We start from the raw sequence: 19,114 nt of genomic DNA, 5'->3' as shown, positions 1-19,114 counted from the left end.
ATTGTTTACCATTCCCCTTAAAACCTTTGGGTGCACTTGCTTCGTTCAAATCCTTGGCCCTCATCGTTCCAAATTTGATCCTAAGTCCTCCAAATGCATTTTCCTTGGATATGCCCAAACTCAAAAGGGATATTGTTGTTATGAACCGACTTTTGGAAAAAGGATTTGTCTCAATTGATGTCACATTCTTTGAGGATAAACCCTATTAGGGTTTCTCCTCAGGGGGAGAATAGTGAAGCCGGGAGTAGCTCATCGGAAGTTCCTTTTCCAATTCCATCAAGTGAAGAAGGATGTAATGGGGAAGGATGTCAAAGGTGCAAGGATGTGAGAGTCTATCACAGACGATGAAGATAGGTCGATTTTGGACATCAGTAGTGTATGCTAGTCCCAGTCCCCTCTACAGATCTAGATCCCAGTACCACAATAGCCCCAGTTCCTTTTGCAGATCCAGATCCAGGTACCACAGTAGCCCCAGTTCCTTCTGTAGATCCAGATCCAAGTACCACAGATACTACAGATGAGAGACATCCCACCATGGAGCCTTCACCTTCATTCAGTGACCTTGATCTCCCTATAACAGTTCGTAAAGGCAAACGCTGTTGCACCACAGCTCACTGCATTTCTCAGTTCCTATCCTATGATCATTTGTCTCCCTCCTACAAGTCTTTTCTTGCATCCATTGCTAATATTCCCATTCCTAGAACAATACAAGAAGCATTGGAAGTACCAAAATGGAAAGATGCAATAAAAGTAGAAATGGATGCTCTCATCAGAAACAATACCTGGGAGATAGTTAATCAACCTAAAGGAAAGAAACTGGTTGGATGTAGATGGGTATTCACTGTGAAATATAATGCTGATGGTTCTGTTAAAAGGTATAAGGCCTGATTAGTTGCAAATGGATTTACTCAGACATATGGTATTGACTACTTAGAAACTTTTGCACTAGTAGCAAAGATGACCACTATCAGAGTACTATTATCTCTTGCAACTAGTTACTCTTGGCCATTGTATCAGATGGATTTTAAAAATGCCTTTCTCAATGGAGACTTGCAAGAAGAAGTTTACATGCAATTGCCTCCAGGATTTTATGGTACGGAGACAGGAAAGGTTTGCCGGTTGAACAAAGCTCTATATGGACTAAAACAGTCCCCTAGAACATGGTTTGATAGATTTAGACGAGCCCTTGATAGGTTTGTGTTTGCTGAAATAGAGTTGTCGAATGAGAGGAGAAGAAGAAGAAGAAGAAGAAGAAGAAGAAGATATGAGATGGGCGGCAGAAGAATTCTCAGCCAGCCCTAATCTATTATATATAAGAACATTACATAATGTTACATAAATAGACCAGAATGCCCCTGATTAGTGATGGGACACCTAGTCAAAATAAACACTAAATAAGATTAGGCCCAGTAACTAAGGCCCAATAACTAATGACTTAAGACCCAACAAAGATAAACATACAAATTAAGACAGCCGAACCAACACTCCCCCTCAAGCTAAGCATGGATGTCAATCATGTTTAGCTTGCCAAGTAAGTCCACGAATTTCATAGTAGCTAGCCCTTTAGTCAGAACATCTGCAATCTGCATCTCGGAGGGAGTATAAGGGATGCAAAGTTCTCCTGAGACAATTCTTTCTCTGACAAAGTGACGGTCTATCTCAATATGTTTTGTTCTATCATGTTGCACTGGGTTATTTGCAATGTTGATGGCAGCCTTGTTGTCACAGTACAACCTGAGAGGACACTCAATCTTAATTCCAAGTTCACCAAGCAGGATCTTAAGCCATAAAAGTTCAGCAACACCATGAGCCATAGCTCGATATTCGGCCTCTGCACTAGATCTAGCAACCACATTCTGTTTTTTACTCCTCCATGTAACTAAATTTCCTCCAACAAAGGTGCAGTACCCAGAAGTAGACTTCCTGTCCCCAACAGAGCCAGCCCAATCTGCATCAGTATATCCTTCAACTTCAATTTTACTGTTTTTCCTGAACAGAATCCCTTTCCCCAGGCAAGACTTCAAATATCTGAGGATCCTTTCCACAGCTTTCATGTGAGGGATTTTAGGAGTGCATGAACTGACTGACAACATGTACAGCATAAGCAATGTCAAGGCAAGTGAGGGACAGGTAAATCAACTTCCCCACTAGCTTTTGGTATCTTTCCTTATCAAGGTAGTCCTCTCCTACTGACTCCTGTAGACCATGACTCTGTTCTATTGGAGTATCTGCTGGCCTACACCCCATCATGCCTGTCTCTTGAAGAAGATCAAGAATGTATTTCCGCTGACATATATAGATGCCCTCTTTGGATCTTGCAACTTCAATCCCAAGAAAGTATCTCAGTTGGCCCAGGTCTTTGATCTCAAATTCAGCAGCCAAGACCTCCTTTAGTCTTTTAATCTCTTCTTGATCATCCCCTGTAATTACCATATCATCCACATAGACAATAAGTGCTGTAAGTTTGCCATTTCTCTTCCTTATGAATAGGGTATGATCTGCCCCACTTTGAGTGTAACCCCCTTTCTTCATGGCCCCACATAGCTTCTCAAACCAAGCTCGAGGGGACTGCTTAAGACCGTATAGGGCTTTTCTCAGTCTACATACCTTCTTCCCAAACCCATAACCTGGTGGAGGATCCATGAACACCTCTTCATGCAGGTCGCCATTCAAGAAAGCATTCTTCACGTCCAACTAATGTAGCTCCCATGAGAAATTTGCAGCTAATGATAATAGAACTCGGATTGTGTTGAGTTTTGCCACCGGAGCAAAGGTTTCTTTGTAGTCAATCCCTTCTTTTTGAGTAAACCCTTTTGCTACCAGTCTAGCCTTGTACCTTTCAATGGACCCGTCCTCCCTATGCTTCACAGTGAACACCCACTTGCATCCAACAGTGCCTTTCCCTTCTGGTAGATCCACTAATTCCCAAGTCCCTGCTTTCATTAAGGCCTTCATTTCTTCGTCCATAGCCTCTTTCCATTTTGGGTCAGATACTGCCTCAGAATACCTGGTAGGAACATGCACAGAAGAGAGAGCAGACACAAAAGAACAATAACGAGGAGACAAATGTGGGTAAGACTCAAAATCAGCAATGGGGTGTCTGATAGTATAAGAACTGAAAGCTAAATTACTGTAGCCGAAGTAGCAGAAAAGAGAAGAAGAAGAAGAAGAGATGCAGGAATGTCGAACCCTCTACTCAGTCGACAGTACTATTATTTATATTATGGTGTAGTACAATGATACAGGAAGTTACTAGAATGCCCCTGATTAGTGATGGGACACCCAGACAACTTAAAACATTAAACAGGATTAGGCCCATTAACAAAGGCCCAGTACAGGACAACTTAAACTTAAGTATAGGCTAATAAGAACTCTTATCAGCCGAATACTCATACATACAAAGACTTCAATCCAACACTCCCCCTCAAGCTAAGCATGGATATCAATCATGTTTAGCTTGCCAAGCATGTCCCTAAACTTTGCTGCTGCCAGCCCTTTAGTCAGTACATCCGCAATTTGCATCTCAGATGGAGTATAAGGCACACAGAGTTCACCCGAGACAATTCTTTCTCTAACAAAGTGCCGATCAATCTCAATATGTTTTGTCCTGTCATGCTGCACGGGATTGTTGGCAATGTTGATGGCAGCTTTATTGTCACAATACAGCCTGAGAGGACCTTCAGCCTTAATGCCAAGTTCATTAAGAAGAGTTTTGAGCCATAAGAGTTCAGCAACCCCGTGGGCCATAGCTCGATACTCTGCTTCTGCACTTGATCTAGCCACTACATTCTGCTTCTTGCTGCGCCATGTGACTAGGTTTCCTCCCACAAATGTACAGTAACCCGAGGTTGACTTCCTGTCTCCAACAGACCCAGCCCAATCTGCATCAGTGTAGGCTTCAATTTCAATTCTATTGTTTTTCCTGAAGAGAATTCCCTTCCCTGGGCAAGTCTTCAAGTACCTGAGAATCCTTTCAACTGCTTTCATATGAGGAATCTTTGGAGAGTGCATAAATTGACTGACAACATGCACAGCATAAGCAATATCTGGCCAAGTGAGGGATAAGTATATCAGCTTCCCTACCAATTTTTGATATCTCTCTTTATCATAGTAGTCCTCCCCTACTGATTCCTGCAGGCCATGGTTCTGTTCCATTGGAGTATCTGCTGGCCTACACCCCATCATGCCTGTTTCCTCTAGGAGGTCAAGAACATACTTCCGCTAACATATGTAGATTCCCTCTCTTGACCTGGCAACTTCAATCCCAAGAAAATATCTCAAATGACCCAAGTCTTTGATCTCAAATTCAGAAGCTAGAAACTCCTTCAGTCTTTTTATCTCTTCCAAGTCATTCCCGGTAATTACCATATCATCCACATAAACAATGAGTGCAGTAAGTTTGCTATCCTGTCTCCTTATGAACAAGGTATGGTCTGCACCACTCTGAGTGTACCCCACTTTCTTCATGGCCCCACAGAGCCTCTCAAACCATGCATGGGGAGATTGCTTCAACCCATATAATGCTTTCCTCAATTTGCACACCTTTCTACTAAAGTCATAGCCTGGTGGAGGTTCCATAAATACCTCTTCATGAAGGTCACCATTTAAGAAGGCATTCTTCACATCCAACTGATGAAGTTCCCATGAAAAATTTGCTGCTAGTGACAATAGAACCCGAATTGTGTTGAGCTTTGCTACCGGGGCAAAGGTTTCTTTGTAGTCAATCCCTTCTTTCTGAGTAAACCCCTTTGCCACAAGTCTGGCCTTGTACCTTTCAATGGACCCGTCCTCCCTGTGCTTTACAGTAAACACCCACTTGCACCCAACAGTGGTCTTCCCCTCTGGCAGATCCACTAATTCCCAAGTTCTTGCTTTCATTAGGGCTTTCATCTCTTCATTCATAGCTTCTTTCCACCTTGGATCAGACACAGCCTCTGAGTACCTAGAAGGAACACGCACAGAGGAAAGAGCAGACACAAAGGAGTGATAGGCAGGAGAAAAATGTGAGTAAGAAACAAAATCAGCAATGGGGTGCCGGGTGGTGCAAGAGCGGATAGGCTTACGGAGAGCAATAGGAAGATCCAAATCAGAAGTATGAGAGTTGAAATTACCTTGGATTGTAGAGACAGATTGATCCGAGTCCAACTGGTTGCTGTCATGAGGTTGAGGACCCCTTTTCCTTCTGTTGTATGTAAGTATCTCTTTTTGTTGCCTACTGGAGCCTTCAAGAACATCTGCAGCATCAGGAGAGGTAACCGGCACAGTGGGAGCCTCACTGGGTTGACCCGGAATGTCACAACAAGGAGTAGGAGGAGAGGATGGAAGACCCGAGGTAGATAGGGGAACAAAAAAGGAGGGAGAATGAGAATCCTCTTCCATCCCACTAGTCTCCCCCTGAAGAGGATTCTGAGAAGACTGAAAATAGGGTTGAGACTCAAAGAACACCACATCTCTGGTGACATACTTTCTCTTGGAGACAGGGTCATAACACTTGTAACCCTTTTGTGTAGGAGAGTACCCCAAGAATATTCCCTTTGTAGCCTTAGGATCTAGCTTAGTCTTCTTTGGATCCTTCACATGTATGAAACATATACAGCCAAAGACCCGAGGAGGAAGGGGAAAGTCTGGAAGAGTGGGGCACAAAACAGAGAAAGGGGTTTTCATACCCAACACCTTAGATGGCATCCGGTTTATCAGATATGATGCAGAAAGTACAGCTTGAGACCAGTATTGCTTGGGGACTTTGTGTTGGAATAGTAAGGCTCGAGCTGTCTCCAATAGATGTCTATTCTTGCGCTCAGCAACTCCATTCTGCTGAGGAGTATAAGCACAGGATGACTGATGTAGTATGCCAGCATCTTCCAGGAATAAGTTCAAGGATTTTTCAAAGTATTCAGCAGCATTGTCTGACCTGAATTGCTTAATCTTCTTATTAAACTGTGTTTCAATCATCTTGCAAAATGCCATGGTTATCCGTGGTACTTCATCCCGTCCTTTTAACAGGTAGATCCATGTACAACGAGAGTAGTGGTCAATAAAACTGATAAAGTACCGGAAGCCATCAAAGGAAACAATGGGTGAAGGGCCCCAGACATCAGAATGAACCAAATCAAAAGGAGCACAAATTTCATTGCTGGAAATTGGATACACAGTTCTACATTGTTTTGACATTTGACATACTTCACAGGTTAGACTCTGACTTGGAATGCCCTTAAACAATTCGGGAAACAACATTTCTAATGAGGAGAAAGACACATGACCTAGCCTAGCATGCCAAAGATGCAGCTTAGCTATTGACTCCACACTTTCCGGATTACTAGCAGCAGATGCTTGTAAGGCTGAGCCGATGTCTGCATCAAGGTAGTAGAGGCCTCCATACTCATGACCGCACCCAATCGTTCTCCTTGTCAATCTGTCCTGGAAGACACAATGAGTAGGAAAAAAGGTTATACTACAGTTCAAATTTTTGGTAAGTTTTGAAACAGACAAGAGATTTGAGGTAAGACTGGGAACATGTAAAACTGATTTAAGAGAGAGGTCCTTGCTTAGGTCAACAATTCCCTTTCCAGAGATAGTGGAGAAAGACCCGTCAGCAACTCTCATCTTATCCTGACCAGACAACAAATGATATGAAGAGAATAGGGAAGACATATGTGTCATATGGTCAGTAGCACCGGAATCAATAACCCAAGAAGTAGAGTCAATAGAGCCAGTGGCACTGAAGGCAGAGGCTGTACCTGATCTAGCAAGAGATGTAGAAGCAAAAGAATTATTTCTTAGACGGGCTAATGCCCTACTAAGGATCTCAACCTCACTAGCAGAGAAGCCCAATGTACCAGTTCCAGAGGAATCAACAACCTGTCCCATAGGAGAAGAAGACACTATTGGTGTATTTTGTGAGTTGTCATCATTGTTGCTGGTGACAAAATTCCCACTTGCCGCAGGCCTGTTATCTCTAGAAGAAACATCTCTGGGTATTGAAGACATCTTGACTGCAGCCACTGTGTAGGTGACACTGATTGAGACTAGCCGAAGCAGTTCTGAAGGTTCTGAACCAGTTCTGGAGCAGATCTGATTAGCTGAAATGACCACAGCAGGTTCTGACAGCACTCGACACAGTTTCAGACTTGCCGAGGCTGTCACAGTTCTGAAACAGTTCAGTTACAACAGCAAGCAAGGAGTTCTGGGCTGGTAACCGACCTGAAGCTAAGGGTTCTCAACTATTGTGCTATGCAGACTCCACTTGAACTTTGAGTACTGCAACTGTAAAGAGAGTGCCCTTCCTTGCGGCCAATACTAGGACTGCTGACATCAGTCCTCAACTAGGGTTCACAGTGCTGAACAATCTGGAGCTGGCAGCTCCCTAGGTAATCTCACAGCAGTGGTGAGGGGTTTCGGACTGATAACCACCCTGAACTTGGAGCTGTTTGCCACATTGCTATGATGGTAGAAGTGTTCACAGTGCTGGTAGAACACTAGATAGACTTCACTTGGGCTGAACCAAAAACTGCAACAGTTCGGGTACAGTAGTGAGTGAACAGTTCGAGGCCGCAACAGTAGCAAGTGAACAGTGGGCTCTGTAGAAGAAGCTAAGTCTGTGCAAGTCTTGCTGGAGCACCGAAGCTGTAACTGTAGAAGTAGCTAAGCCCCTTTCGGCTAGTGCTAGGACTGCTGAAATCAGTCCTCAACTAGGTCTGTCCTACACAGACCTCTCTTAGTAGCCAAATAGCTACTATTTGCTGGAAATAACCTAGTAGGACATCTACTTCTGGGTCTTACTTCCCTTGAGTCCCACAACCAAGAGAAACCCTAGGTTCGAACTTGCTTTACTCTTACACCCCTAGGTCTTCTCTACAGCAACCCAGAAAAGGGAGAGAGAAGATGAAAAGACAACAAGAGAAGAGAGTGTGTGCCGGCTGAAACCAGGAAGAAGCTAATGCTCTGATACCATGAAAGCTAAATTACTGTAGCCGAAGTAGCAGAAAAGAGAAGAAGAAGAAGAAGAAGAGATGCAGGAATGTCGAACCCTCTACTCAGTCGACAGTACTATTATTTATATTATGGTGTAGTACAATGATACAGGAAGTTACTAGAATGCCCCTGATTAGTGATGGGACACCCAGACAACTTAAAACATTAAACAGGATTAGGCCCATTAACAAAGGCCCAGTACAGGACAACTTAAACTTAAGTGTAGGCTAATAAGAACTCTTATCAGCCGAATACTCATACATACAAAGACTTCAATCCAACAAGAACGAGTAGACTTACGAAGGGCAATAGGAAGATCCAAGTCAGAGGAACTGATAGGATTACCTTGAGTTTCTGAGACAGGTTGATCCGAGTCCAATTGGTTGCTGTCATGAGTTAGAGGGCCCTTCTTCCTTCTGTTGTAGGTGATTCTGATATCTCTTTGCAGCCTGTTGGAGTCTTCAGTAATATTTGCAACATCACTAGTAGTAGTTGGTACAAAGAATGGGGGAACAGAAGAATCCTCTTCCATCCCACTAGTCTCCCCCTGAAGAGGATTCTGGGAAGAATGAAAATAGGATTGAGACTCAAAGAATACCACATCCTTTGTGACATTTTTTCTTGGTGACTGGATCATAATACTTGTATCCCTTCTGAGTAGGGGAGTACCCCAAAAAGATTCCCTTTGTAGCCCTAGGATCCAATTTGGTCTTCTTCGGATCCTTGACATGTATAAAGCATACACAACCAAAGACTCTCGGTGAAAGAGAAAAGTCAGGAAGATGAGGGCAAAGAATAGAGAAAGGAATTTTCATCCCCAATACCTTGGATGGCATTCGATTTATCAGATATGATGCAATAAGGATTGCTTGAGACCAATAGTTTTTTGGAACTTTGTGATGAAATAGTAAGGCTCGAGCAGTCTCCAATAGGTGCCTATTCTTGCGTTCAGCAACCCCATTCTGTTGGGGGGTAATGACTGATGAATCATTCCAGCATCCTCCATAAACAGATTCAAGGACCTTTCAAAGTATTCTGCAGCATTATCTGACCTGAATTGTTTGATTGTCGTGCCAAATTGTGTTTCAATCATTTTGCAAAATGTCATGGTTACCCGCGATACTTCTTCTCGTGCTTTTAATAAGTAGATCCATGTGCATCTAGAATAGTGATCAATAAAACTGATAAAGTATCGAAAGCCATCAACAGAAATAATGGGAGAGGGACCCCAAACATCAGAGTGGACTAAGTCAAAAGGAGCTTGAATGTCATTACTCGAAGTTGAATAAACAGTTCTACATTGCTTTAATAGTTGACAGACTTCACAAACTAACTCTTGACTTGAAACACCTTTGAATAATTCTGGAAACAACACTTCCAATGATGAAAACGGTAAATGACCTAGCCTAGCATGCCACAGATGTAACCTAGCTATTGACTCCACATTGGATAGACTACTAGTAGCAGATGTTTGTAAGGCCGAACTAATGTCTGCATCAAGGTAGTAGAGACCTCCACACTCATGACCGCTCCTAATCGTTCTCTTCGTCAATCTGTCCTGAAAGACACAATGAGTAGGAAAAAAGGTTATGCTACAATTCAAATTTTTGGTAAACTTTGAAACAGATAAGAGATTTGAAGAAAGATTGGGAACATGCAAGACAGATTTGAGTGGGAGGTCCTTGCTTAGGTCAACCACTCCTTTCCCAAAGATGGTAGAGAGAGAACCATCAGCAACCCTCATTTTATCTTGGCCAGACATTAAATGATAGGAAGAAAATAGAGAAGACATGTGTGTCATGTGGTCAGTTGCACCAGAATCAATAATCCAAGAGGCAGGATCAATAGTACTAGATGCACTAAAGGCAGAGACAATACCTGATCTGGCAAGGGAGGAGGATGGAAGAGAATTGGTCCTTAGATGGGCTAGGGCCTGGCTAAGTACCTCTACCTCATCGGCAGTAAAACCCAAGGACCCGGTTCCAAGGGAATTAGTGGTCTGTCCCATGGAAGAGGAAGTAACTGTGGATGAGTGTTTTGAACCATCATCACTTTGACCCGTAGCCAGATTCACACTTGCAGATTAACCCTTCTGATGCTTCTTATCTTTCCTCAATGCAGCTGGCTTCAGATGCGGATGGAGAACCCAACAGGTCTCTTTCACATGCCTTTCCCCTCCACAGTGGGTGCACTTCAGATGTCTCTTGTCAGAGTGCCTGTTTCCCCTTTGATTTGTAGAGATTAGGGCCGAATGTTCCACAGACTGTTCAGCTAGTTTAGTTTGAGTATCAACCTGCATCTCTTTTCTTCTCACCTCTTCATTCCTCACAAGGTAGTAAACATGATGTAAGTCTGGCATTTCATCCCTTCCCAGAATTTGGGACCTTATGCTCTCATATATAGGATCTAGGCTAGCTAGAAACTTAAATGCTCTACCCTCTTGAACTTGTTTGTCATGCTTTTCCTTGTCTCTGGCATTCTCCCAATCAATAATAAGGTGGTGATCTAACTCTTCCCATAGTCCTTCTAGTGTAGCAAAATATGTTGCAACACTCATATCTCCTTGCCTCAAGGCAGCAATGTCTTGATTCAGTCTATAAATTCTGGCATTATTCTTTTTCTGCCCATAGGTTTTAGAAACTTTTTCCCATATCTTGGCAGCCGTGGAGAAATGTTGAACAGTCCTAGCTACTCTTGCAGTCATTGAGGCAAGTAGCCAAGACATAACTGTAGCATTCTCCTTGCACCAAGTTGCATATTCAGCACTCCCCACTTCGGGTTCCTTCTTCTGCCCGTCCAAGTAACCAGTGAGTTCCCGGGATGTGATGAAAAGCATGGCTGAGACAGACCATTCTCTGAAGTTGTACTCATCCAACAACACACTTGTGATCTGTAGGCTGTGCAGATTTGGATTCTCCAAATTAGGAGATCTCCCACAAGCCCTAACATCTCTAGAAGACACTTCCCTGGATATGGAAGACATCTTCTCTTACTCATAAATGTCAAGACTGTAAACACAATATATAGTGAACTGTTTCACACTTACGGAACTTGCTGCACTGTAAACTCAGTCCTGAGAACCCGACACAGAGCTGAAACACCGAGTACTGCACTGCACACTGTGCCCTAATTACTGTTGTCACAGATTATAATCTGTTGTGCTACCTTCTGCTGTGTTCTAATCACTGCTGCCGCAGCCTGCAACTTGCTGTATTGGCTTCTACTGTGTGCTAAGCACTGCTATCGCAGGTTATAACCTCACCCACGAACAGTTCTAGGACTGCTGAGATTAGTCCTTCCGCCTAGATCTATTCTACACAGATCTATCTTAGCCGAATGGCTACAGTCTGCTGTACTGCGTCTATTAGGGCATCAGCCTCTGGGTCTAACTCCCCTTGGGCCCTACAACCAAGGGAAACCCTAGATGTAGGTCCAGCTGTGTTCTACGACCAACCCTAGGGTTTCTTTGCAGCAACCAAAAAAAGAAGTGAAAGAGTTAACTGCGAGTAGAAGAAGAGGCAGCTGCTGTAACCAGTCGAAAGATTAGCGCTCTGATACCATGTTTGCTGAAATAGAGCTGTCGAATGAGAGGAGAAGAAGAAGAAGAAAAAGATATGAGATGGGCGGCAGAAGAATTCTCAGCCAGCCCTAATCTATTATATATAAGAACATTACATAATGTTACATAAATAGACCAGAATGCCCCTGATTAGTGATGGGACACCTAGTCAAAATAAACACTAAATAAGATTAGGCCCGGTAACTAAGGCCCAATAACTAATGACTTAAGACCCAACAAAGATAAACATACAAATTAAGACAGCCGAACCAACAGTTTGGATATGTGCAGGCTCAGTCAGACCACACTTTGTTTATTAAGAGAGTGGGTTCCTACGTAACCTTGCTTGCCGTGTATGTGGACGACATTGTAGTAGCCGAGAATGATACTAGTGAGATTGAGTCTCTTAAGCAACTCCTTCATCAAGAGTTTGAGGTAAAAGATCTGGGGGAACTACGATACTTATTGGGCATTGAGGTAGCTAGATCCAAGCATGGGATTTTTGTCTCTCAACGAAAGTATGTTCTTGATCTGCTAGAAGAAACAGGAAAGTTGGGAGTTAAGCTTGCGGACACACCTATTGAACAGAACCACAGGATTAGTGCAGAGGGTGGAGAGCCTATTGAAGATAAAGCTATGTTTCAACGATTAGTTGGAAAGCTTCTCTATCTTTGCCTCACACGACCTGACATCAATTATGCAATCAGTGTAGTTGGTCAGTATATGCACTCTCCTAGAACTACTCACCTCCTTGCGGTTGAAAGGATATTAGCATATTTGAAGAGGTCCCCAGGCAGAGGCATTTTGTTCAAGAAAAATGACCACATGAAGATAGAAATCTACACAGATGCTGATTGGGCTGGGTGTGTTGATGATCAAAGATCTACTTCTGGATATTGTGCCTTTGTAGGAGGTAATCTGGCCTCCTGGAAGAGTAAGAAACAAAGTGTTGTTTCTTGTTCAAGTGCTAAAGCTGAATATAGGTCCATGTCGAATGGACCAATATAGCCCATAATCCAGTACAACATGACAGAACTAAGCATATCGAAGTGGACCGGCATTTTATCAAAGAAAGGGTTATATCTCAAGAAGTATGCCTTCCCTACATCACCTCCGACATGCAGCTTGCAGACCTACTCACCAAGGTTGTTTCAAGAAAGAAGTTAGAAGAAGATCTATGCAAGTTGGGAATGACAAATATCTACTACCCAACTTGAGGGGGAGTGTAGGAAATTGTGGACCCCACATTAAGTGTATTCGTATGAAACCCCAAGATGTACTTAGATTTAAATTGATTGGGATCAGCTTTCCTAGTAGGATTAGTTTTATTCTATCTTATCTAGGATTAGTTTTATTTTAAACTTATCTTTTATTGCCATGTAAGCATTAAAGTTCTTTTACAATTAGGAGACTATGTATATAAATTAAGGAGTGGGGCGGCTGTTTTAAATACACCAGCCACTCTCTTCTTTCTAAAACCTCTCCACAAGTTCTCCCTCTTCATCTCTCTTCTTTTCTTCTCATCTTCTCTCTTCCTTTCTTTATTTTCTGTTCAAAACCTAAGAGATATTTGTAGTCTTGTACGACTACTATGACCAATGATTGCACCAGTCAGGAGTGACTTGCTACAGAAGACTCTAAAAGAGCAAGGGGAAGACAAAAGAAAACATAGGCTAAAATGGTAAGAAATGATAAGGACTTACAATTTGTCAGAAAACATTGCTCTTGATTGAGCACAGTGGCGGGAAAGGATCCATGCAACTAGTGTTAAATGGACACAGACATGGGAGTAAGAATCCAACATGTGTCCAAGAATCTGGCCGGCAATAAGAGAAAACATGAAATTATGGAAACATTATAGAAAATTATGTAGTATTAAAATGGTTCATATTTTTTGAATTCTAACATTATATACCTACAAAAAGGGATCTAAAATGTTGCCTCTGTTACCAAGCAAGACAGAACACAATTGTTTAGAGGGATAATTTCTGAGGAGAATAAAGGTTAGTATAATGTAATTGGAAGGGAAGATCCATGGGTTAGGTTGCAATCTAGTTTAAATGGTGGGATGAGAGCAACAATTCTAGTGTATACCACAAATTCTTTTCACAAAGTTAATAACGAAAGTTGCAATAAGCAATCAAAAAAAGGGAGGACCTTGGAATAATCTCAACAGGTGATGAGATGGCAGAAGGTTGACTAAGATTGTTCGTCCATGTACATAAATGATCAATAACAGCATCAGTAGGAGTGATTTAGTGCAAGTAGAAAACTATAAAATCAAAAGGGAAGGGCAAAGAAGACATGGGATGAGGTAGTAGAAAATGATATGGCTTCAATTTGAAAAAGGACATGGATCTTTGCCCAAAAAAAGAGGAAAAGTAATGTGGAGAGCCACAAGAGCAGCTATTTTGTGGTTGATCTGGGAGGAGAGGAATAACAGGGTTTTAAAGGGCAGAGAAAATCAGTGTCTACCTTAATTGAAGGTATTCAATTAAGAATTTTTCATTGGATCAAAGCTTTGTGAATCTTTAATGATTACACCGTGGATGACTTTTTTAGGGGATGAGGAATAATAGTGGCTTCCCCTCTTCAGAAAGAAACAGTGCAAGAGGAATGAGTTCAACTTGGAAATAACAGATTTAAGCTGAATTTTTATAGCAGCTCCATTGGAAACCCAGATTCTTCGGGTATAGGAGTTCTCAGAGATGGTAGGGCTGTGGTTGTGGCACTTTTTTCTGGTCTAATAGGGGTTTCAAATTCTTGCAGAACTCTGCCCTTCTGCAATGTTTAAAGTTAGCAAAGCGCCTAAGCTTGAGATGGATGGCCATCATCAGTAACAGGCTTTGGCTCTACAGACAACAAATAAGGGAAGTAAGAAGGCTAGCAGGTGAGGTTGAGGCTAAGTTTAAATGGATCAACAAGTCAGCAAATTCAAGGGGTGTACAGGGCACAGTTGTTATAAGCTAACCTAATTTCTTAATGGGGCTTGGCTCGGTTTAGGAGCCTTGTACGCATTTGTTCTGCATCTTTAATGATATTTATGGTTATCTATCAAAAAAAAGACATGTCTCTTGATAGAGTACAGTGGCGTGATTCTAAGTTGAGCCCAAATAGTTGGAATTAAAGCTTTGTTGAATTGACTACGTGAGTTGAGATGAATTGCAATAAGTTAGCCTTGTAATTCTATCTTCTGTTTTGATGTGTATTGTTTTGTTTGGAAGGCGATTCATGTTCTTTGGATTTTCCAGGGGTAAGGTATTGAATTCCCTCCCTTTTTTTTGTTATTTTGATGAATAATAGAAACTGAGGTGGCCCCTCTGCTTGGAGTAAATTTTTGGGGCTCAGAAAAGAGGGAAAATGGACTTAGAAGTTTCAGATTTAACCTGATGAGAATGTATAGCGAGTCCTAGTTGCCATAGGAAGCCCATAGAGCATGCTTCTTGTATACCCTTTAAGGACTCTGAGCAAGAAAAGGGAAAAAAAGAAAGGAAAAACTGGGGGCAGAGCTCCTGTTTCACCATAAGAAAGCAGCAGCAAAATCAAATATCCAGTGTTTAGGAAACCAGACTGAACTGGTTGAACTGTGACCCAGGCCTGTATCCAGTTCGGTCATATCCTAGAAAATGGATTAGGTAAAAAACCGTCCAAAACTGGCTGACTGACCAGTTTAACTGGAAAACCAGTGAACCAGTCCCAGTTTCCTAAAACCTCCCAGGTCTGAATGTGGAATTTTCAAAATGCAAATGACAAGATTCGAACCCATTACCTTTTTTCCATACATATTGTCTTGTTATCATTAATCCACCTCATTATTCGAACCCATGTACGTATTGCATTAATACACATGTATTTCAAAGAAGATATGAGTTAGAAGGTTTGAACCCAAGTCAATTACTTTAAAAATTAAAGAACTAACCATCTATCCACCACATTCAAATATAACATTATTTGTACAATATATTACTAATAGTATTTATGTGACCCATGGTATATATATGTATATGCCATGTCATCATGGTTCGCCCTCCAATTTGGTTGTGGTTGAACCACTGACCCATGAAACTCTCTCCTTTCCTGTTTTTTGTTGTGAAGATATATCTTGATGTACATTATTAGTATAGCCCTTGTTGTATAGTAACAATATTCTCATTATTTTATTTGTTTCTTTTATCTTTCTGCCCTATAAGGGCATTCTTGTAACTGTACATATCTTTCATATCTTTTAATATAAAAGGGACTCTTTGGGGTGGGGGTCGACTATTCTTGACACCCCTAAATCTGTTCTCTCTCTTGTTCTCAGTTCGGTTCACATGGTATCAGAGCAGGTTGCTCTTTGATCCATTTCTCCTTTTTTTTCTTGATCAGTTAGAACTTTTATCACTGCCGATTAGTTTTGGACTGTTTTTATCTTTCTAGGAACCATTTTTCTGAACTCTGTGCACCTAGCAAGAGAGATTTCATTGGATCTCTCTCGTTTGACATCAGTTTGCAGTAAGATTTGAAAGGAATTGTCGCCTAGCCCTCCTCAGCATATTCTGAAGTTTTCATTGAGATCCGTGAAGTTTCGAGAGAGATCTATACATCTCTTCTGGGCGGCTGCGTCTAGACTTTCCTTTTCTGGACTGTGTATCCAGTTTTCTTCTATTGCTGGATCTTGGACAATCTCTGGTGACAGTAAGGGGTTTCTTTTCTTAGTTTTTGACTTTCTTGGATTCGATTACTACTTATCTTGCTTGCTTTGATCAGTTTTTACTTCAGTCTAGTTCTTTTGGACTATTGCTGAACCCTATTTTTGCTATTTTATGCTGTAATGTCTTCAGCCAGAGGGTATATTATTCCTGTGAAGATGAATGGACAGAATTATGGGATGTGGAAGTTCCATTTTGATTTTTATGTTGAAGGGAAAGGTTTGGAAGGACACTTGAATGGGACTGTTACTAAACCAACTGAGACTGAGGTCAAAGCCTTACAACAATGGAAACTGGATAACGGCAAGCTTGTTTCTTGGATCCTTAGTTCTATTGATTATCATATTTCTATACCTATGAGAAGATTGAAAACAGCCTATGAAATGTATTTGTATCTAGAGAAAGTTTATCAACAGTCCAATATATCTAAACAGTATTGTTGAGCAGGAGACCAAGAAGAAGAAGAAAAGAAGAAGGAGAAAAGAAGAAGAAAAGAAGGAGAAGAGGAAGAAGAATAAAAGGCAACTGAGTTAAGGCCTCAACAAAACTTAGCTTCAGTCGAGTGAAGCTTTCTATTTATACTATTCTGGCCGTACATAACAATATGTCTACAGAATTATGAAAATACCCCTGTGGGTACAAAGCACAAACACTTGTTAACAAGTATCAAATAGAATCAGAGATATTTGCCTACAGTCAAGGAGATAGAAGGACACAAGAATATTATTCAGGTTTTCTTGATTTGTGGGCTGAATACGAAATTGTCCATACTGATCCCTCGGACTCAGCGGAATGTGTGAAATATCTCTAGAAACACTTTGAGAAGAGGAAGGTAACTCGGTTTTTTATGAGGCTTAAACTTGAATATTAGATAATCAGGTCCAATATTCTGAGTAGGGGAACGCTTCCAGATCTGGATTCTATTTTAGGGGAGTTACTGAGGGAAGAGACTAGGCTTCTCACTGCTGCCGGATTTGATGGAAAGATGACTGAAGTAAGGGCTGAAACAGCTTTTGTTGCTCATGGAGGTAAGAAGTCAACCTCCAAGGACTTCTCCAAAACCCAATATTATGAATGTAAGGGTTTTGGACACATTGCCTCTCACTGTAAGAAGAATGTGTGCACCTATTGCAAGCAACATGGTCACATCATTCTAAATTGTCCAATCCGACCAGCTAAGGGTTCTCAGAAAAAGTCTCAACCCTGGGCCTATCAGGTAACATATAGACAAGCAACTGACACTGTGTCCACCAATGGTGATTCTTCAATGAAAAGTGATTCAACTGGTGCTATGGATGAAGAAAAGGTTACGGCAATTGGTATCCTCTGCTATTTCCTCTGCTTTCTCTGCTATTGGCTTGTCTGATAAGTTCTTTGCATATTGTTCTTCCCCTTCACATGCTTGGATTATAGATTCAGGTGCCACCAATCATATGACAGGAGCCTACCTCAATCGCCCAAATCCATCTACTGAGACTCACCATAAACACATTATTACTGTCAACGGTGAAAAATTAGACATTATTGGTAGTAATGACTTATCCCTTAAACTGTCACCCACTAGATCCTTCCCTCTCGACAAAACCCTCTTAGTACCCAACCTTACTACTAATATGGTTTTTGTTGGTCAACTTGTTGATGAAGGAAATGTTCTCACCTTTTCTCATGATGGTTGCTTGATATAGGACCGATACACTAGGAAGGTGAAAAAGAAGGGAATAGGTTGGGCCGTTTGTTTGTGCTGGAGTTTGAGAAGTCTTAACCAGGAGCATCCTCGGCTTTTCTAAGTTCTTCTGTGTCTGATTCTCTGTTGAGTTATATAAATAATGTTTGGGATTTATGGCATAAACGATTGGGTCATCCATATTCTCAAAAATGGAAGTTTTTGTTTAACACCGGTTTAGTTAAGAATAAAATTCCTCCTGTTCATACTTTTGATGTGCTTGTTGTTTGAGTAAAAGTCATATTTTACCTTTTCTTCACACTTCTAAACATGCCACTAAACCTTTTGAGATAATACATAGTGATGTTTGGTTTGCTTCTATTACTTCACGATTGGGATACAAATACTTCGTATTGTTTATAGATGATTGTACTAGATACACTTGGATTTATTTTTTACGGCACAAATTAGAAGTCTTTGCTACATTTAAATTATTCCATACTATGGTGCAAACTCGCTTCAAGTGTAATGTGAGTATCTTCCGTTCAAATTCAGGGGGAGAATATAGGGACGGAGACTTTTAGGCCTACTCAATGCAGCTGCCCAAACACTCCACAACAAAGTGGTGTGGCTGAGCGGAAGAATGGACATATCCTTAGTGTTGTGCGGACATTAATATAGGAATCCCACACTCCAACTTCATTTTGGGTAGAAGCAACCAGTACAACTATGTATTTGATCAACTATCTTCCTTCCTCTGTTCTCGGCAACACTTCTCCCTTCCAAAAACTTTTTGGTCATTCCCCAGATTTCTCCAGTCTTCATGTTTTTGGTTGCCTTTGTTTTGTACATCTTCCTATTCGTGAACGTTCTAAATTAACTGCTCAATCTGCTATGTGTGCCTTTGTGGGATATAGTCCTAACCACAAAGGATTCTTGCGTTATGACCCTGCTATTTGTCGTATTCGGATTTCACGGAATGTTGTGTTTCTTGAACATGTTTCCTTCTTTGCTGGAATTGCTAGACTGTCTACTCCTTCTACCTCTGTTTTGTAGGACTTTGATTCAACTAACACTCCTACTTCCTTGATTGAGAGAGATCTTCCCGTCTTCACCCGCAAGCGGCCACATGTCCTAGTTCCTGTGCCTACAACCCCCCTTCCACCCGGTTTTGAGCATCCTCCTTTTGCACCTTCTGTAAGTGACACTTCGCCCCAAGACCCTCCTATT

At 41.5% G+C, this 19,114-nt stretch overlaps 1 protein-coding gene across 4 annotated transcripts in view; it reads left to right on the top strand.

Moving 5' to 3' along the window:
• ARP8 (actin-related protein 8) overlaps window positions 1-19,114 on the top strand; it is a 111,331-nt gene that overhangs the window by 68,442 nt on the left and 23,775 nt on the right. The window lies entirely within an intron of this gene.

The sequence above is a fragment of the Nelumbo nucifera genome, chromosome 1, assembly GCF_055504915.1.
Source record: "Nelumbo nucifera cultivar China Antique chromosome 1, China Antique-T2T, whole genome shotgun sequence".
In the NCBI taxonomy this organism is placed as follows: domain Eukaryota; kingdom Viridiplantae; phylum Streptophyta; class Magnoliopsida; order Proteales; family Nelumbonaceae; genus Nelumbo; species Nelumbo nucifera.
The sequence above is the reverse complement of the archived record's forward strand: the minus strand, read 5'-3'. Positions and strand labels throughout refer to the sequence as shown.